At 50.2% G+C, this 21,720-nt stretch overlaps 1 protein-coding gene and 1 long non-coding RNA gene across 2 annotated transcripts in view; both read left to right on the top strand.

Moving 5' to 3' along the window:
* The window catches only part of LOC120655359, an 84,773-nt gene that overhangs the window by 18,703 nt on the left and 44,350 nt on the right, over positions 1–21,720 (top strand). The window lies entirely within an intron of this gene.
* LOC120708713 lies at positions 1,383–6,884 on the top strand. Its single transcript, XR_005689441.1, has 4 exons — positions 1,383–1,956; positions 5,594–5,662; positions 6,153–6,361; positions 6,602–6,884. It is a non-coding gene; the product is annotated as an uncharacterized LOC120708713 (long non-coding RNA).

The following is a 21,720-nucleotide window of genomic DNA, read 5'->3' as shown; positions in this document are numbered from 1 at the left end:
GAATCTTGAGATATCTAAAGCACACAACAAGGCTTGGCTTGAAGATTGGTAAAACAACGTCACTTCTAGTTAGTGGTTTCAGTGATGCAGATTGGGCTGGAAGTCTTGATGACAGGCGCTCCACAGGAGGGTTTGCAATTTTTCTAGGATCAAATCTTGTTTCCTGGAAAGCAAGAAAACAAGCAACAGTGTCAAGGTCTAGCACAGAACCAGAGTACAAGGCGTTGGCAAATGCAACTGCAGAGATCACGTGGATTCAGATTTTACTGTTAGAAATTGGGATTCAAGCACCAAGAAAGGCAAAGCTATGGTGCGACAATATAGGGGCTAAATATCTTTCGGCAAATCCGGTATTTCACGCACGTACAAAACATATTGAAGTTGATTATCATTTTGTTCGAGAAAGAGTTGCAAGGCAATTACTTGAAATAGAACATGTGTCAACAAGAGATCAGGTGGCTGATGGGTTTACAAAACCACTGGCGGCGTGACAGTTGGAATTGTTCAAAGGCAATCTCAACTTGGAGAAGATTTAGATTGTGGGGGAGTGTTAACATATATGTGTTGTATTCCAAATATGGTTGAGATATGGCCGGCTAGGATCTATAGGCTGTTATTAGAAATAGATCAATTGTAACCATGTAAAACTTTTCCTTTCCTAGAATAGATCTAAAGCTGGCCATACTCATCTATATATATGTAACTCGCGCCTTGTTTTGCGCCACCAGATATATTAACACAAAGCCGTCGTGATCTCCGAGTGGAGACCGATGTTCCACCTATTTCCATCGCGCCTCTGATTTTTGCAGGCGTCACATAAATGGAGGCCACGTAATAGGCGTCTCGTAGTATACTATGTTAGCATCATTTCCCAACGTATCCAATGCTGCCGCCAAATATGGTCACCACCAGCTAAAAAAAACTCTAGCTATTTGCTTCCGTAGCTCTCTTTCATTGCAGCAATACCTGGACTGTATTATATTTAACCTTAAGTTGTACTATGTCTACTGATATTATTGCCTGCCTGCAACCTATAATTCCTGGATACTTCATTCTCGAACTTAACGTACAAGTTTTTATTTAAGTGGCAAGGTAATATACTCATAAATTGAATTTAATGGATTATCATATACAATTAATGAACCCAAATTCATGTTAAAATATTTGATGCATGAAAATCTAACATTATTTATACTAAAAACTAATACACTTACTTAATGAACGCGCGCTCATGCACTAGTATCAGTATACATCAGAGACGTGGGTACACATCCGCGTCTATGCTTCAGCTTCTCGGACCCGAAAAAACAATTAACCTCGGTTGAAAGTAACGTCCTCGCGTCCGTGCGCCCGTGCCTCTCTCTCATCTCAACTGCGGCGATGAGATCCTCGATCCCCTCCGCCCAAACCTCACCCGCCTCTCTCATGCCTACCGCCCGAACCTCACCCGCCTCTCTCCTCTCCGGATCCTAGGCCATTTCTTCATCTGAGCTCAGTACTTACTCTCGTGAAGCCCTGATCCAAAGGCCTAGGGTTTCGAATCAAAAGATGCGCAGCCGGCGGCGAGGAATCGAATCGCGTGAGTAGCCGGCGGCCAACAATTGGTGCGCTTGACCACCCCAATTCATTTGTCGCTCGCTTCTCCCATTCCATCTCAAACCCTTGATCCCCCAGTTCGTGCCTAATTTCTCGTCTGGCCTGCTTGATGCGTCGGCGAGGGGGACGCCTCGCTCCTCCCTACTGATGCGGTGATGCCTCCTCCCCATATCCTCCGCAGGAGGCGAGCGAGGCCCTCCGTGGCGTCGACGGCTTAGCCGAGCGCAAGCTGCTAGGCGCCCCTGGTCCGTGCGCCGCGTTGGGCTCCGCGGCGGCTTTGTGGCAGGCGCACGGGGATGCAGAGCCGCAACGGCGTAACTGTGCGGCCCGAGCGGCAGAGGAGCAGCGTCCCGATCCCAGGTGATTCATCTCTCTCCCTCTCAGATCCGAGCGCCCAATCCCTTGTGCTAGGTTTAGATGTATTAGTTGGGGTGCGCGTCCCAGAGCAGCAGCCTCTGCAAGCACCCCGTGGTTCCCATCCGCGTACGTTTGCTTCTTGTCTGCTCCCATCATTTGAAGAACATGAGAACACGAAAGGTCATTCAACTGCTCAATATTCAGTAGCTGCTGCTGCGCGGTAGAAGGAGCAGACGAGGAAGAGCAGTGCATCTGCTTTAGGCCTTTAGGTAGTACCTGCAAATCATAATCCGTAGCTGCAATCCATGAGAAAGCTAGCGGTTGCAGATGGCTTTATTCACTAGCAGTCAATATTCGGTGGATCCACCTGCTTTAGTACTACCATCCACCTGCTTTAGTAGTACCTGCAAATCTTCTATGTAATACAGTGCAGTACATCACTACTACATAAATGGTTTGTAGGGGCGGGTAAAAAGGTATTTTTAGGGGCGGATGCGTCACCCGCCCTTGCTTTTTGCAGCTAAAAATAGCTGTTTGCAGAGGCGGATATGTTACCCGCCCCTAAAAATGCACCCGCCCTTGAAAACCGATCTGTAGGGACGGACAACGGGACGACCCGCTCCTACAGATGTATCTTCAGGGGCGGACCACAGGACAACCCGCCCCTACAAATCAATTAAAAAAATAAAAAAAAATGACCCAAGCCATCGCATAGGCTGCTCCCGCCGGCTGCCGCGCCGGTCGCTCCTGCAGGTCGCCGCGCAGGCCGCACGCCGCCCTCGCAGGCCGCTCGCTCCCGCCGGCTACCACGCAGGCTGCACCCCGCTCCCGCCGGCCATAGGAGGCCCGTGGGGAACAGGCCGCCGCGGCCACCGTTGCCTCCTCCTCACGACGCGCAGCAGTGTGCCCTAGACCTCCACGCACGCACCGGCCTGCCACCAGCGTCCTGAGCAGGTACATGACGCAGATGCCAGCGGCGAACGCCCTCCACTTTGACCGCGGTGTGGGGCCGTCGTCGGGGAGCAGCGCAAGGGAGGCAGGCAGAGAGGGTGCACGGGGAGAGCGGCAGGATGGACGCATAGATCCAACGACGCCATAGCCTGAAACCAAATGAAACGAGACGAGAGGAATTAATGGAGATTCTCACGATTAGAGAAGCTGTGGAGATTTTTTCTAGCTCCGTACCAGGGACATGCAAGTTCTTGCTCTGCCGCCCCAAGCCGTAGGTGCTCGGACCTGTTCCGGCGCGGGCCCAGCACGATGGACGTGAGCTCGGCGTCGGAGAAGGTGAAGCCGAGGAGTAAAGATGGCAACGGGTACGAATTATCCGCGTACCCGCGGATAGTAAACCTGACGGGCACGGGTACGAGTTTAAGTTTGCGCCCGCGGGTACGGGCACGGGTCTGACTTTAAACCCGATGGGTATCTTCTCGCGGGCATGAAAAAATGATATCCTCACCCGTAAATCCGCCAACCCGCTTTAGAAGCTGACATGTGGGGTCAAAAATTCCAGGATATATAAACTCGAATTAGGGTTTCCCCATCCCACCAACCTCTCCTCAGATCCACTCCTGGCCGCCACCTCCTACTGCCCCTGGCGGCGCCCAGGAGGCCCCGCCGCTGCCCCCTTCCAGGCGCCTGTGTGAGCGGCGCGCCGCCCCCTCGGCTCCTCTACGACCCAGCTAGTGTCGCCGTCTCCTCCTCCCTGCTGGGTGCGGGCGCCGCCGCCCTCCTCCTTGCTGGGTTTGGGTGGTGCCGCCGCCGCCTCCTCCCTGCGGGATGCGGGCACCGCCTCCTCCTCCAGTCCTCCTCCATGCGGGCGCCGCCACCCTCCTCCCTGCCGGTGATGGAGCCCCCTCCGGCCTCCAAGCGCGCATGCCGCCATCCCCTCATCCAGACCGCACGCCACCGTCGTCCCCCTTCCTTCTCCCAGGCACCGTGCTCGCGCCGGATTCCCCTAGCCGCCCGGCACCCATCTGCGGGTACACGGGTGTGCCCGTGGGCACGGGATACCCGCGGATAGCGGGTTCGGGCATGATTTTGCGCCCGTTGCGGATGGCGGGCGCGGATACGGGCATGGATGTTGGGTCGCGGGTATGGGTATATGAAACAGGTATCCGCGCGGATTTTACCCATTGCCATCCCTACCGAGGAGGGAAGCAGAGGGGATGACGAGGAGAGAGTGGTGGGGAGAGATGGGGCGAGTGAAAAGATACGGAGGTGAGAGAGGGCCGGAGGGATGTGGTGGGCCCATTGATCCTCGATCACTCATCCAACCAATAATCTTGCAGGATTGCAGTCACGCAGATCCCAGCTCCATTTCTAGAGGCGGGTGACCGGGTCACCCGCCCCTACAAATCCTATTTTTAGGGGCGGGTGATGCCCATACCCGCCCCTAGAAATGATTTTTAGGGACGGATGACGCCCCCATCCGTCCCTACAAATGATTTTTTTTAATCTAAAATTTTGTTGAAATGAAAACATATAGCAAAACATATTAAAAAAAGGTGACATTTTTACTATAAGTCTATTGTGATATGTAGAAAATTAAAAAAAATATAAAAGCTATATTTCAGCATTTATAATGGTGAAGAGTGTGAAACTATAATGTATGACTCACTCACTCTACTCTCTCATACAACCTAAGACTTTGTGGTTTCCACACTCATTATCACTGTATACATTGAAATACAGTTTTAATATTTTTTTCTAGTTCTATAGATCACAGTAGGCCTATGCTAAAATTTTCACTTTTTTCTGACATGTTTTGCTATTTTTTTGAATTAAATGAATTTTTAGAATAAATTTGAAAATCATTTTTAGGGGCGGGGCGGGTCACCCCCTCATCCGCCCCTAAAAATGGTTTATTTTTAGGGACGGGTGAGGGGGTGATCGGCCCCTACAAATGTATTTTTAGAGGCGAGTTGGTTGCTACAGTACCCAGGCTGTATTTGTAGCAATGTGTGACATTTTGATCCGCCCCTAAAAAAATTTTGAGGTGTTGCTACAAGTCGTTTTTGTAGTAGTGCAGCGGTGTTGACAATCTAATTAATTTTCCTAAAAAGACTAGTACTGATGCATTGTGATGAATTTACAAATGACTAAATCATTATTTGTGTGGCAGATTTCCTTTGTCTACGTTCAATGGTCAAGGTTAGGAGATGTGCAAGAAGTAACAGAAGTAACATTTAAATAATAATTATAATTATATAATTGTAGCTCAAGTTACTACTGATGCATGGTGATTTGTACTATAATGCTATTTTAAGATAACCCTCTTCGTGATATTTTGCTTAGTCTGATAATCATAATGTCAATTCGTGCTCTTTTGAGTTAGTTATTTCAATTGAATTGGAGTAAACTCTTGGCTCTTAAATGAAACTATGCTAGTGCTGCCAATTTTTGTAACACATTTCTTCGTGATAGTGTAACTATGCTACTCACCATTATTTACTCCAATTCTTCGTGATATTTTGCTTAGTCTGATAATCATAGTATGTTCTAGATCAATTATACATGCTTGTACCTTTACCGGGAATTCTTTCTCCTAGCTTATGTCAATGGCTTTTCAACTTATGTCTATAGTGAACAATATGTTACCCAGCCTCGGTAGCTAATGTAGTATCTTACGCTTGCTCAGGAACTTGAGCTATAATTGACTGACAGGAAGCTTACCACCTGGTTTAGGCCAACCTTCACTTGTGTCACTGTAAGTGCATGATTTCTTCTTTTGCATATGAGATGCAAAATAGTAATACTGCAAAGATGAAATTATGGTGTGCTATCACTGTAGCTATCATTTTCTGCAGCTATCATTTTGAATATAAATTTAGTAGTTAGTACTTCTGATCCAGTTATTTACATACTATGCTCATGCTGTGAAATTTGATTAGTCTGATAGTCTCAATTTATTAGTTCCATGGTCCATGGAGTTACGAATTTCAGAGGTAACTAAACCAATTTTTCAAAATTATGTGCTCTGATAAGATAGAGGTCTCTGATCTCTCTAATACGATAACAAGGGGAAAAAACTGATTGGCTAATGAAAATAAGCTACTGCTGAGAGGAATATGCAGTGGCTTTGACTAGTTACGTGGGTCTAGTGATGAACTACATTGCGTGCTACTTTGATCTGAATTTATCCATCTATTCTTGCTTTCATTTCATTTGTGTCTTACAAACATGCATTATTCTTGCAGTCTGTCTGGTAACAAAGGCCTCTATGGTGTGCCTACCTTGCCTGCTTGTGCATTATTCCGGGAGAAAGGAGGGTTGAACAAAACTGGCAAAATTGCACTTGGAGCATCATTCGGGTTTGTTCTTGTCATACTGATAGTGGTCTACATTCTATGCATCAGAAGGGGCCATATGACTATGACTTTGTTTGAGTTCCCTCAAGATTTGACTTGTAAGTATACATTTTCAATTAACTTCTCTCCATCTACATATCCGCCGATGAACATCATATGTGACTTAAACTTGCTTAAGTTCCATCTTGTGCTGTAATAAGGCAGTTCAAAGATTCAGGCCTTCCAAAAATTTTCTGTTGCTAATCTCCAAATCTTTATCTATTCCATGTGTGTATTTTAAATGAATCTGCACTAAACACTCGCCGAATGCACTATCTGAAACTCACTTTTTACTGCAGCCATATCGGCAATCTCAGCAAAAAGGAATAGATACCAGAGGGTAAAGTTTGTGATGCTTGCTGAGATGGAGGCACTACGATGTCTTCTTGGATTATCAAGTGTTTATTTGTCTTTGAACTCATTAAGACGTGTATCTTATGTCTTTACTTGGTTGTACCTTGTAAATAAGCCCACAGGCCACAGGCCACAGGCCACGACTGATAACACATTTTGTAATCCAAGTTGTATCTAAGTTTGTGAACAAATTGATTATTGAAATGGCGAACCATGTTTTGATGTGCATGGTAGATGTATATAGGATCATCGTAGATTTTTTTTTTGTTTATTGAAACAGTCACCACAGCCGTGTCTTGGCAACACGTCTCTGATGTCTCACATTAGAGACGCGTTTTAACAAGACATGTCTCTGATGACACACATTAGAGACGCGTTTTACCAGACATGTCTCTAATGTGGGTCATTAGAGATGCAAATTTTGCGTCTCTAATGTTGATATATCACAGACGCGCGTGGATTTCCGCGTCTCTAATAACTGTTTAGACGTGTCTCTAATAAGGTGCTTTGACATAGTGACTTTTGAAGTGATTGGTTGATGGTAATTTCAGTTTGGGATTTCGATGAGGGGTCTGAGCAGGCTGCAGATTTGCAGCTAGATTAGAAGTGCTGTTTTAGCCAGGTTCTAGATTCGCAATTAGATTAGAAGTGCAGTTCCATGTATTTTAGTATGCAGACTGTGTGTTGATCGCCATGTTGAGGTGTCATGAATCACCTGGTATTAGAATCACACAAGCACTTCATCAAAATCACTGATGCTTTACCAAAACCTTTTTTCAAATGTTCAAAAACCAAATCTTAGTATGAACTGCCCATACATACGACTTGTATATCCACCGTATAGTTTTCTAGCAGGGTACTTCGTCAATTCCAGCATGCTACTCGTGCCTAATTTTCCATCTTCATACAAATTGGAATCAAAGACAACATAAGCTAGCTAGATGAGATCTTGCCAAGCATGGCTTGCTCTCATTTAATCGCTGCAACATATGCTTTTCTGATTGCATGCAAGTTGATGGCTACTTCTCCCGTGTTCATTCTTTCCCTTGGGAATCCGTACAAGCAAGAGCAACTTGCACGAGAGACAGCACGCACTGATAGGCCTCATTTTCTGTTGCCACTGTTCCTTTAATAAATCCATTGCATTCTTCCTGGAGATGGGCATCAATGATATGTAAAACCTGATCAGGAAACTGTCACACCCGGTTTTAAAAATAAAACCAAATGCATAACTATATGTATGTCAGGATCAAGTTTCATACATATAGTGACGTCATAATGGAATAATGAGCAACAATGTCACGTAAAAGAAACTTACAACACTAAACGACTATCAGAGATGTACAACTTCTCCTGAAAACGAAGGCTCCACACTTCACAGGCAATCGACTGGGGGTTGCGTATGCATAGAACTCAGCAACATCCTCAAAAGACTTCACAGCAACTTTCTCCTCTGAGCAGCAGTAAGCAAGGGTGAGTACACTTATGGTTGATACTCAGCAAGGCCACAAGAAAATAACCAGAAAATGATTTAAATCCATCTTTAAATTAAATTAATCATGTGAGGGTCCAAACCGCTCATAACCATGAGCATGGCTGATATATCAGTTTTACACTCTGCAGAGGTTGTACACTTTCACTACAATTCGCGTAAAAGTTCCGAAGAACTTTGAACCCAACCACACATATGTGCTGATCAGGCACAATACCACACTTTCGAGGTGTGATTGCATAGGGACGCTACGAGGCCTTTACAATGATTCTCTAACATGTGACAACCCGCTAAGGTTTCAAGTCAAAGTGGTCATAACACTTCCTAATGAGGCAGTAACTTGCCAAAGGGCCATTAAATAATATCAATTATCCCAAGAGGACCGAGCTATACCCCATCGATGCATCCCCTCTTGCCCTTTCGGTAAGACTGTCGCAAGCTAGAGTCTCTAATTAATTAGTCAAGACCAGAGCCATGTAGTATTGTGGTTGTACTGTTTTCTTGGGTGGTTCTCCATGTTCCAATTAATGCATAATACTCTTGTAAATAAGCATAAATAGAAAGATGGTTAGGGTCACTTGTCTTTCTCCAATGAAAAGCTACTATTACTGCTCTTTAGATTTTTGCTCACTTGTCAAACTTGATCTTCAATCTCCGAATAGCGATCCTTCTACTCGAAGCAATCATTGGGCAATCATACAAAGCAAACAAAAAGTACATCTAAGAACAATGCACCAAAACAAAAGAAAGGCTTTAAAAAGAGCGTACTAAAGGATAGGGCTCGAAGCTACGATCAGAAGAGCGTATGAAACATTAAATTCAGACTTAAAATGAGGAAGATAGGCTGAGGTAAATCTCATCGGACAAGGAGAATGTTTTAGATATTGCACGTGAGATGATGATACAAGGATAAATCCACTAAATTCAGACTTAAACTGAGGAAGATAGGCTTAGGTAAATCTCATCGGACAAGGAGAATGTTTTAGATATTTCACGTGAGATGATGATACAAGGATAAATCCACATCAGAAAGTAGTATATCACTTTAATAATTTAATTTCATACTGCGGTACAATGGCATAGTAATAATTTGATAATTAAATACTATACCATGGAAGCAATACGAAGCTAATTATTAATATATGATATCAATATGCAGTGGTATGAATCAGGACTGATGGACTAGTGCTGAAGTTGAATGAAAAGAAAGCCAATTGATTAAATAAATGAATATGGTCCAACGTATCAAATATTGGTGGAAGTAATGAAGTCGATGTGAATAATTCTGGCCGGCTGTCCAGGTTAGGCATGTTCATCATGCGAGTAGTTTTGCTTGCCTGCATGGACATAAGCGTGCATGGCGCTATACTCCTGGACCTAGTGTGCGTGATGGCCGGCCTGGCTTATAAAAGCATGGCGACCACGTATTATGTGGCAACAGTAAACATGTAGACACAAGATATGGGGGTTCTCACCGAGATGCTACCGAGAAAGACACGAGTCGGAGCGGTGGTCATGATGAAGCGGTTTAGCAGCGGCAGCACCGTAGGCGGCGGCGGCCGGCGATGAATTGAAGGGCCGACGAAAACCGGCAAAACGGGTTTGTCTCGACAAGGGAGTCATCATGGTGGTGCTGGATTGGTCCGGCGGCGAATCGGCGACGGCAGCCGGCTTCAACGTGCACCCGTGGATCCCTTGCGGCGGCGGCGCTCTGTTTCGTTGGCTGCTGCAAGGTGGCACGACCGCATGGGGACGTTGGGCAGGGCACTGGTGCCTCGTGTGCGGGACAGCGGCAGCGCGACAGCAGCAGGCGCGGGAGCAGCGAACGACGGCGGCCTCCGCTCGGCTCTTAATGTTGGCGCTGAGCAGATGCAGGTGCGGCGCGGCCGTGAGGGCGTCGGGTGCTCGTGGGGCTCCTGGTGACGGCGTGCGCTCGGTTGGACTGCGCCGCAGGGGGCGAAGGTAGGATGCGAGACGAGGAGAGCCGGAGGAGATGACGGCGGGGAGGCTTAGGCTGTCCGCAGTGGGAGCGCTATCCCACGCGGTAAGCCGTTTACAGTTCGTTTTGACGCAAAAATTGTCTGCAGCGAGCGTCTGTAAATGATGCTCTAAGTTAGAGAGCCTCCTCCCGTCCGCGACTTCTAGAGTTAGTACGGACGGCGTGCTATCGCCGACGTGACACGGGCCCGGCCTCCCGACGCGCGCAGCCCCAACCACCACCAGCTCGTCGTCGCCGCCAAGCCGGAGTACGAGGGAGGAAGAGGGACGAGGACGCGCTGGGCGAGCTCGAGGCCGCCGCGCAGCCGTCCGCCGCCCCGACATGGCGCGCCGGGGAGGGTGGGGATGGAGAGGCCGGCGAGGGGCGTGGAGCTTGCGCGGATCCGGCGCCCGCGAGGTCCGCCCGCGCCCGCAGTGGTCCCCCGCGCCCGCCGTGGTCCCACCGCGGCGTCGTCACCCCCGCTGCCGAGGAAGGGAGCAGAGAGGTGAGGCCCGCCATGGCTGCCGAGGGAGGGCCGCCGCGCCTCCACCATCCAGCCTGCCGGCGGCGATGGAGGAGAGCCGCCTCGCCATGGACGCCGCGGCATGGCCGGAGATGCGCGTGGGCGCGACGGCGTCGCGGCCTCCGTCCGGCGGCGCGTCGCCGGAGCAGGGGAGCCCTTGCCTACTCGCGCGTCGCTCCCATGCCTCCTCCTTCCGGCCGCGCGTCGCGCCCTTGCGTGCTTGCCGGAGCAGGGGAGCCCGCCGCCTGCCCCTGCTGCCGCCGCATGCAAATAGTTCCAACCACCGCCACGGATGGGCGAGCACGAAGCAACAAGTAGGCACCATTCCTTCCTGCCAACCAGACCGCTCCAATTAAACAATATTGGAAGCGTGGAACATCTCCGCAGGCCCACTAGCTTGTTGGTCGAGCATGCAGAAGTGCAGACGTGCTCCGGAGCTCGCGGGCAGGGGAGGCCGGAGCTCGCCTGTGGCCATGGCCGCCCCGCCCAACCGTTGTGGCCGCTCCACACGCGCCGGGGCCTCTCCGCGCCCCCACCGCCACAGCTCCGAGCGCCCGTCGCAGCTACGAGCGCCCGCCTCGCCGCAGCTCCATTGTCCCGAGCAGACCGCAGCGAGCCCGAGCAACCGTTGGGGCATGCAGCCGAGCCACAAGTGGTGGAGGGGGTAGCTGGGCAGGTGTGCTAGATGTGGGCAGCGGTGATTTGATTTTTGTGGCCGGAGATGGGAGTAATCGGCCGGGGGTGGAGGGAGGAGGAGCGCCCATGTCCGGCCGAGGCGCGGGGAGGGAGCAGGGAGAGAGAAAGGGGAGGGAGGGCGGGGTAAAAAAGAAAAAAGAATTCTGACATGTGGGCCCTATTTTGAGGGTGGTTGGTATAGAATGAAGATATAGAGAATGAATGGGTGCAGCGAAACTGAGTATATAGAAGAAAATTTTGATGACTAAATAAAAATATTCTGTTTAGAAAATAAATTTGGAGTACCACGAGTGCGGATAGTGTTAGTCCTCTGTATCTTTTAAGGCTAGGGACTCCGCCTTGCGTGATGCACACACGCAGAACCTGCCGTGCCGTTCGATCTTGGGCCTAGTTCGAGTCCAGGTTGTACACGGCAGAAAGGAGATGGAGGATGGCTATTAGCAGAGTTCGGCTTGGGTTGGGTTGGGCTCGGACAGCTGCTGCGGCTTGGATCGGATGGCTGCAGAATTGATCAAGGATGAACCTTGTATGTGATGGTTAGATAGTTTGCTAGCACGTCTAGCTAGAGGATAGTTTGCTAGCATGTCGAGATAGATGTTCCCTTCTGTTTTGATAAGGGGCAAGAGCTCACGATTTGTAGGTGCCGCGCATGCTACTGTTAGGCGTGGCCAAGAAAGGTCACGGCACGGCTGCGATGTGCGTGACGAGGACGAGGTGAGGCAAGGGGGCGTGGAGTCGCTGCCAGGGGAAGTGTGTGTCGAGGCGGACGCCGTAGTGCCGTAGGCTTGGACCGGTGCTCCCTGACGACGTCAAGTTGTGCGGTGCGGTGTGGTGCGAGCCCGGACGACATTGACAAGAGGCGGAGAAGGTGCAGCTTGCCGAGAGCAAGCTCATGGCGTCCTCGGATTTGATATCGGTGGACATTGAGATGGTCAAAATTCCAATGGCAGTTGGCTCTGGCTCGTCGACATCACGAACAGAAGGGAAAATGAGAGAGTGAAACGAAGGGCGCTCGGTTGGGGCGGGATTGACCTGGGCCGACTGGTAGAACTTGAGTCGCAAAGAGAAGTGTACAGAGAGAGGGAAACAACGATGGGTGGCTACGGGAGATCGAGGTTGGACCTAGAATTTTAGAGCGATGATTCTGGTCGTCGGAGTTGATGGTGATGACAATGCAATATCATCAAAAAATGTAGAAATCGAGATAACACTGTTTCGTGCGTGATTTGATCGAGACGAGAGATTAGAGAACAAGGAACTCGATGGGGAAAAACTAGTGGATACATTTTCCAGAAAGAAAAGATAAAAGATTTTAATCACTCAGGATACATTTTCAGGATTAAAATAAATCTAGAAAAAGTATAGAAAAATCTTTTAATCCACGAAAAATATATCCCAAAAATTCCAAGAAAAATCCTGATGATAATTTCGAACACGAGGAGTCCAAATAAAATACTTGAATCTCGTGAAAAGAATTCTAGAACTTTCCATTAAATTGATTTAGCTCTAGAGAAAAATGAGAATAATTACCAGAAAAATTTGGAAAAATTCTCAGAAATTTAGAAAAAGAATAATTTTATTCGAAAAGATATTCACATCTCTCCTCTCCCTGCGCGCCAGACAGAACAGATCAGTCCACTTCCTCCCTCCTAGCGCCGTCTCCTCCCCTCCTCTCTCTCTTTGTTCTTCCTCTCTTCTTCTCTAGGATTAGAGGTATGAATTCTTGAGACTTTGTACTGAGATTGTGTGGGAAAGGAGGCCCTTCCCTCCTTATGCCCTCGGGGCTTTTGAATCCCTTTCGTTTTCGTGCCTTGTTTTGGTCGAATTTCAATTTTCCTTCATTGATTCTTGAGCACGAGATGATGAGGTGTTTCTTGAAGATTGAGTGACTCTTTGAAGTGGTTCTAATCCTTCTAGCCTAGTGCTAAAACCCCCGGGATCACAAGTCTACTCGAATCGACATTTTTGCGCTCGTGAGAAAACCCCGTTCTTGCTTGGGAATTCCTCGATTCCACCCAAACCTTGGAGTGATTCGTCGATTCCTTCCGTGGACATGGTCACAAGTCCTTTGTGATCGTGCCTGCAAATTTTGGTGAGGTTTGGACTCGATTTGATTCTCCAATCATCGAGTTTTGGATCGAGCCGAGAGGAAAAATAGAGTTTCTAGGCTCGGGCTGTATTTCTACCTAACACCGGTTAAACCGACGCTCGGGTTCGAGATCGTCGGTTCAACCGGTGAGTAGGTGTTTCTCTCGTTAGGGTTTTTTGCTTGTCGTCTGGTTGCACCGGTGCTTTCTCTCCCAAGTGCATCGGTTCAACCGGCGAGTGTCTTTTTGCTGTTGTTCTGCCCGTTTGACCGGCGTATAGGCTTTGGTGAACGTCGGTTCAACCGATGGGTGTTCAGTTCAGTTTTGTTGCCTCTCTGGAGAACTGCACCGGTGTTTCGAGTTTTGTTGGCATCGGTTTAACCGGTGGTCGTTAAGACTGTTTCGAGGTGTCTTTGGTCAACTACGCCGGTGCTCGACTTGGATTTTATCGGTTCATCCAGTGTAGCATCGTCGGTTGAATCGATGCCTTGATAATCGCTACGTCGGATCAACTGGTGCTGCTTTTTCTTCTGCTATCGGCTCTGCTCATCAATTGGACCGACGCTGTTCAAATCTGTGTGTCGGATCAATCGGTGAGTTATACCGTGCGCATTTTCAGCTGCTTCTTCTAGTTATTTGCTTCCGCGTTGGTTTTCATTTGTTCTTAGTGTATTTTGTGTTGGTGTAGCTCCTCCATAGCTGCTCCATGCTGTGCCTAGGACTCTAGGGTTGGGTGAGCTCTTTGGGACTAAGCTGGAGTTTCAGTTTGCGAAAATTTTTATCGGCTCCCATTCACCCCCCCTCTGGTCCCCTTTTCGGTCCCTCAATTGATATCAGAGCTCGGTTAAGGTTTTTATTACCCTAACGGGTTCGAAAACCACTTGGCGACCATGGCGAGTTTTGGGAAGATACCGGTGTTTTTCGGCGAGGATTATGCTTATTGAAAGGTTCGCATGCGAGCTTTCTTGCAAAGCATGGGAGCCGAGGTCTGGGATATAACCAAGAACCAGGCTTACGAGGTGCTTGCCGTTCGGACCACTCCTCTTCAGGTGTCCGAGCACGAGGCTAACGCCAAGGCTGTCAATGCCTTGTTCGCTAGCATTTCTCATGCGGAGTTCTCACGCGTCTAGGGTTTTCAGGAAGCCCACAAAGTTTGGACGTGTCTTGAGAACTACCACGAGGGCACACCTCAGGTTAAGGCTAGACTGTTCGAGACTCACTGGCGTGAATATGAGAATTTCACACAGGGGCCGGGTGAGAGCATTGGCGACATGTTCAGTCGGTTTCAATCGATTGTGAACAAAGTCAGTGCGAACAGATCTGCTGATGCCCATGACTACACAGAGCATGAGAAGGCCCTCAAGTTGCTCTACGCACTTGACCGCTCTGTGTGGGATCTCAAGGTGAACACGATCATTGAGTCTGCAGGCTATGAGACTCTGACCGTGAACGAGCTTTTCAGCAAGCTTAAGGCCACTGAGGTGGATAACCAGACACGAGCCAAGCTCAATGGTGCCCCTCCTTCCAAGAGCATCGCTCTTGTGACTGGTCCAGGTGGATCGAGCTCTAACGCTAACTCTGCTCTTGGCTTTTCTCTTGCCTCTCTGCCTTCTATTACAGACGAGCAGTTGGAGACGCTGGGCAATGATGACTTGTGCCTCCTCATCAGCAAGTTCCAGCATGTCTACCACAACCGGCAGAGGCGGAAGAACCCTGGGTGCTACCACTGCAGCGATCCGAACCACTTCATCGCCGACTGTCCCAAGAATTCTGGTGGTGGCCAGAACAACAACTCTGACTAGTACCGCCATTACGACCATGACGAGGGAGGCTCCAACAAGGAGCGTCGGCGCCACAAGCACCGCAGTCGTGACCGGTGAGGGCGCTTCGACAAGGAGTCGCTCAAGAAGCGCTTCCAGTACAAGGCCAAGAAGCGGGAGAAGGCTTTCTTGGCGCAGCTCAGCGACCTCGATAAGAGCTCCGACACCGACCGCTCTTCTTCACCGACCTCAGACGACGATGACAAGAAGAAGAAGAAGCGGGACAAGGAAGCCACTGGCTTCATCGGCCTGTGCTTGGCGGCCGGTCGGCGCAAGGGTTTCTGCACCATGGCGGGTGAGGCCAATGGTGCTTGTGCGTCTCCAGGTGGACATGCTACACCGACGTACGATGACTCTTCTCCTAGATCCGAGAGTGATTCAGAGGTAAACTCCATCATCGACCTGCTTGATATGGAGGTTAGGGAGTTGTATTCCGCTCTCGACAACCAGAAGAGGCTGCTTAAGGAAGCAGCTAGAGAGTGTAGAAAGCTTAGGGTTGAGCTGACTTGTGCTAGAGAGAAATCTGGTGAGGATGAATGCGCTGGCTGCATATCTCACATGAATGATCTTGTTGCTCTCCGTGCCAAGCATGATGAGAACGTTGCGAACTTAGATGTTGCTAAGACTTCGCTTGCTGACGTGTCTCATGAGCTCGCTAAGGCCAAGCATGAGCTTGAACTGGTCAAGGATGCTCTCATTGTTAGTGATGCGCTTGAATGTGATGAGTGTCCAATCTTTAAGTCTGATCTAGCTTCTTTGCAGTCAAAGTTTGCTACTGTTGTGTGTGAGTTAGAGGAGCTTAGATCTAGGCCTGTTCTGCTTAGTGCTTGTAAATTTTGTCCCACGCTTAGGTCGGAGCTAGATGAGAAGAATGCCTTGGTTAAGTCTTTGGGAAAGACTAAGGTCGTGGAGTCTAGCTCACCTATTGATTGCTCTGTTTGCCCTGGCATGATTTCTGATTTGGATAATCTTGCGGCAGAGAAAGCCAACTTGGAGAATGAGAATACCTATCTTAGGGCGATTCTTAGTTGGGTTTCTAGTAGTGAGCCGTAGTTGGTCATGATGATCAAGCAATTCAAGCGTGGTGATGGATTTGGGGTCGGTTACACCTACATAAAGTCAGACTTTGACTTGGTGTATGGTAAGATCGGCAAGGCTGCTGGAGTTAAGAGTGCTCTAAACACTGCTAGTTCGAGCACGCAGCCTTCGCTTGTTGACCCCGTGGATGGTGTGCTGAAAGAACCACAAAAAGCACATCCACAGAAGCAGGTTTGGGTTCCAAAGCCCAATGAGCTGAGGAATCCCCTCGATACGCTCCCTGCTGCCACAGCCCAGGTTGCCCAGAAGAAGGGGGCTGCTCCTCCCCGTCCGCAGGCGAGGCCTCCACCTCCCAAGAGAGAGTTGAGGTACCACTGCGAGTACTGTGACAGAGAAGGTCACCTGGAGGAGTTTTGCTTCAGGAGGAAGTGGGCTGTGAGGCGTGAGCAGGAGAGACGTAACTCGTACATGTACTCTACTCGGGTGCATGGTCCTCCTCGGTGTGGAGGTAGGCAAGATGCTAAGGCGCGCCGTGTAGGTGGAGGACAGGGAGACGGTGGTGGTTACCGTGCTCCAGCGGGTGGTCGCTTTGCCGGTCGTGCTCCTGGTCGTTTTTAGTACAGCCATGGACCACAGGACCGAGGCTTTGGAGGAGGTTACGAGACACCACGCTTTCCTCGCGGTGGTGATCGTCAGCCATGCGGTAGATGGGACAGGGGATACGCTTTGCCTGATTTTGCTAACCCTTCTGTAGAGCAAATGGCTCGACACTAGTTTGCTTCACACTTTGCTAACCCCAGTGTTGAGATATTTGCTCACCCTTTGTCTCACTACTGATGTGCAGGTTGGAGGCTTGGAGAACAGGTGGATCATGGACTCCGGTTGTTCGCGCCATATGACCGAGAATGACAAATGGTTCTCCAACTTCACCCCGATGTGCTCAAAGGAGTACATTGTGTTGGGGGGTAATGGAAGAGGAAAGGTACGTGGACTTGGCACTGTTCGTGTTTCAGATCGCTTCACCCTGAGAGAGGTTGCTTTGGTTTTGAATCTTGGCTTTAATTTGCTCTCTGTTTCGCAACTTCTTGATGAGGGGTTTGAAGTTCGCTTCCAAAGGAGACCTGGTTTGCTGAATCGTTCCTCGTGACCGAGTTTTCTTGGTCAATTTCTCTGGAACTCCTTTAGGCCATTCTTGCTGTTTGTTGGCTGGTCCTTCTTCTGATATGTGGAAGTGGCATAGGAGACTTGGACATTTGAGCTTTGACTTGTTGTTGAGACTTAGCTCACTTGGCCTGATCCGAGGATTGCCAAAATTGAAGTTTGAAAAGGACCTTGTTTTCCACCCATGTCTCCACGGGAAGATGGTTGCCGCTTCTCATCCTCCTGTTAATCAGGTGATGACCTCTCACCCTAGAGAGTTGCTACATATGGATACAGTCGGTCCTTCTCGGGTGATGTCGGTTAGTGGGAAGTGGTACATTCTTGTGATCATGGACGACTTTTCTCGCTATTCTTGGGTCTTTTTCATGAGAACCAAGGATGAGGTTTTCGAGTTTGTTCGAGACTTGATTTTGAGGTTGAAAAATGAGTTACCCCAGGCCATGAGAGCAATCCGTAGTGACAATGGCACATAATTCAAAAACACTCATTTTGACACCTTTTGCAGTGATCAAGGGCTTGAACACCAGTACTCTTCCCCTTACACTCCACAGCAGAATGGGGTTGTAGAGCGGAAGAATTGGACGCTGGTTGAGATGGCGAGGATGATGCTCGATGAGCATAGGACTCCTCGAAAGTACTGGGCTGAGGCGGTTAACACCGCTTGTTATGTGTCCAATCGCATTTTCTTGCGTGCTGTCATGCACAAGACTCCCTATGAGTTGTGATTTGGACGCCAGCCCCGTGTTGGCCATCTCAGAGTTTTCGGTTGCCGGTGTTTTATGCTGAAGGAAGGAAATCTTGATAAGTTTGAGTCTCGATCGTCTGACGGTATTTTTATCGGTTATGCTTCTCACTCTAGAGCTTACTGTGTGCTGATTATTGAGACTAACATCGTCAGAGAGACTTGTGAAGTCACTTTCGACGAGACTGCACCGTGCAATGCTTCTGTCTTTAAAGTTGCAGGAGATGATGAGCTCGGCACCTCCATCTTTGAAGATGAGGAGGAAGAAGCTGCGGAGGGTGACGCTGAGGCTACCACGCGTGCTGTGGACCCAGCCGTCTCCGCCACGAGCTCGGACGATGATGACGGCCCCGACCCGACTACATCTACTTCCCGGGGACCGATCAAGTAGGTGACTCAGGCTTCACCAGCTGCACCTGAGGGGACACCAGCTTTGGTTGAGGAGGAGGCGACTTCGACACAGGAAGCACTGCGACACATTCAGCGTTGTCATCCACCTCAACAGATGCTAGGTGATCTCAACGAGCGAGTCACACGGTCCAAGGTAACAAGTATCGCTGGCTTTGCTCATTCAGCGTTTGTTGCCTCTTTTGAGCCCAAAGATATTGGACACGCTCTTTATGATTCTAATTGGGTCAATGCCATGCATGAGGAACTTGAAAATTTTGAAAGAAACCAAATTTGGGTTTTAGTCGAGCCTCCACCTGCTTGTAATCCCATCGGAATGAAGTGGGTTTTCAAAAACAAGCAGGGTGAGGATAGGTTAGTTGTTCAAAACAAGGCTCGTCTTGTTGCCCAGGGATTTTGCCAAAAATAAAGGATTGATTTGGAGGAAACTTTTGCCCTAGTTGCTCGTTCGGAAGAGATTCGGATTTTTCTTGCATTTGCTGCTTCTAAGGGTTTTAAAGTTTTTCAAATGGACGTTACATCTGCCTTCTTAAATGGTTTTATCGAAGAAGAGATTTATGTGAAACGACCCCTGGTTTCGAAAATCCCAAGTTTCTAAACCGTGGTTATAAACTTCAGAAAGCACTTTATAGTTTGAAACAGGCACCTAGTGCTTGGTATGATAGACTGAAAACATTTTTGCTGGCTCAGGGTTTTAAAATGGAATGTGTGGATAAAACTTTGTTCCTCATGCGGTCTGGCAATGATTTTCTATTAGTTCTGTCGGTGTCCCGACCCGGGGGCCCGGATCCCAACTAGTAAATGCTGCATGTTTCCTCGTCCCAGATGATGATGCAAGAGGCAATCACAGTAACGCACGGTTTATCCTGGTTCCAGCCGCGGGGCCGTACGTCCAGCAAAGGGGGTGTATGAGGGCACTGTATTATCTTGCACCCGGAGTGCTTGTAGTAGGGGGTACAAGCGAGGCGAGAGAGGGAGAGAAGCTCCCAAGTCTCAGCTAAGAGTGGAGTCGGTTGAGATGGGTGCTCTGTAGTCCTTGAACATCCTCTTAGAAGAGAGAAGCCAGAGAGACCAAGACGACCAGAGTCCAGAGCCCCGCTAAGGGGAGCTCGCCTCCTCCTTTTATAGTCACAAGGAGGGGCGGCGTACATGAGTGGGGCATGCAAGTCGTCGTTTTCCCCTGAATCGCGGGGTACAGTGGTCGGATACTGTAGTAGGTATACTGTGGGAAGGCGGCGCACGTCGCTGTCGTCCTGGATTTCGTCCTTCGTCCTGTGAAGATTGCGCCGGTCGTCCTGCAGTGTTCCGGCGGTAGTAATGGCGCGGGATGGCCCCGGACCCCCTGGTCGGAGTGCGGACGTGCACACTAGAAGGCCCGGGGGACACGTGGAGGTCCGGGACCTCTGAGAGGAGGGGGGAGGTCCGGGACTCCGACGGTGTGTGATGAGCGCCCCTTCTGGAAGGACACGTGATATCGATGGACCCCTTCCTCAGTGGGAGGCGAGTCCGGGTGGTCGGTGTCGGCAGAACAGGAACGGGAGCAGTGCCGGGCCCGTCTTGTCTCGCACCGCATGTCCCACAGTGTCGCTACAGCCTTCGGGATGGCGGAGCGGTGACTGAAGTCAGCGGATGGGACCCCGGTCACATCCACTGTGGGAGTGGCAGCCTGACACCGTCCGTCCTGGACTTCGTAGCGAGATGGCTGGCATTTAATGCCTTCGTACGGCGAGCGGTTGGGCGGCGGAGCCGTTTGTCCCTTGTGCCGAGAGACGGCCTCGAGCGAGGCGGAGATGAGTCACCGCTCGAGGGTAGATCCGCTACCCTCGAGCGAGGCAGAGGTGTGTTGCGTGATCGAGGGTCCTGAAGGGAGCCCTCGAGCGAGGCGGAAAATGAGTCACCCACTCGAGGGTAGATCCGCTACCCTCGAGCGAGGCGGAGTTTGTCCAGCGGGCCCTAGAGGAACCCTCGAGCGAGGCCGAGATCATTCCGCGGGTTCGAGGGGGATGCGAATGGGCCGCACACTGGGCTTCTTCGAGTCCTTTCCTTTCTCCCGGATGGGAAGCAGGCCGTGGGCCTTCGTGGGCCCAGTTGCCATAATAGGTGTTTGTGTTTTTAAAGCGATCTTAGTATCCTGATTAGGGTGTCCCTAATTGTGGTACCCGACAGTAGCCCCCCGAGGCTTTGGTCGAGTCAAGGGATTCGGCCAAAGGGTGATTCGGCGATTTCCCCTTTGACGTGATCGGACAATGCAGTGCCCCCGCCAGGCGCGCCTGTGCACCGGCCCGGCGGATGTGACAACTCGGCAGACGGGGTTGTGCGCCTGCGGGTAGAGTACTACGAGGCACGTGCCTTTTTGTTTGTTTGAAGGACAAGATGTGTCCGCGCGCTGAGGGGGGCTAAGGCGACGACGGTGCCAGCTGCTTGGCAGCTGGCGCTTTCGTCGCGCTGTCCCGCACTCAGGGCCTTGGCCCCGCCTTCCCTGGTTGCCTTGCAGTGCGCCGTTCGAGGGCGGTCGGCCTAAGCCGACGTTGTGCCGCCTATTGTCCAGGGGCTCAGTTTCGCTTTACTTTGTTCAGTTGCGTCTCGGCGCGGTGACCGAGGGCATCCTTTGCTTGTGGAGTGCCGCATCGTCACGGGCGATACAAGCCTCCGCTCTTCGACAAGCTTGAAGCTTGGTGCCCGGCGCAGCTATAAATAGGGATCGTGGGGTTCTCTTCCCTCTTCAACCTCCCAACTCTTTCTTCCAGCCTCGCCTACATCTTGTAATGTTTCCTTTGCCTTTTTGTGACCGGCCCCCAGATGGGGTGGCCTGGCTTTTTTAGGCTTTTGGCGCTAGAAGAATGCTTGTGAGCGGTCGGGGAAGACCGGAGTGGGCGTGCGCTCCATCCCTTAGGTTCAGTGGGATCAGCAGAAGAGCATTGGGCCCGTGGGGTCCTGCTTCTGCGATGTCCCCTAGCCTGAAGGGGGATGGAGATGCCTGACCATGGTGTTTGTGCCAGGTTGGGCGGCTGTTCTTCGCATCGTCCCCCCGGGCGACAAGGTTGCTCTCGGGGAGACGGTGCGGAGGGCGCTGTCCGCCAGCTCGACCCCCTGCATGGTTTTCGGTGGAGGAGACGCTA

This window comes from Panicum virgatum, chromosome 1K (assembly GCF_016808335.1).
Source record: "Panicum virgatum strain AP13 chromosome 1K, P.virgatum_v5, whole genome shotgun sequence".
NCBI lineage: Eukaryota > Viridiplantae > Streptophyta > Magnoliopsida > Poales > Poaceae > Panicum > Panicum virgatum.
The sequence above is the reverse complement of the archived record's forward strand: the minus strand, read 5'-3'. Positions and strand labels throughout refer to the sequence as shown.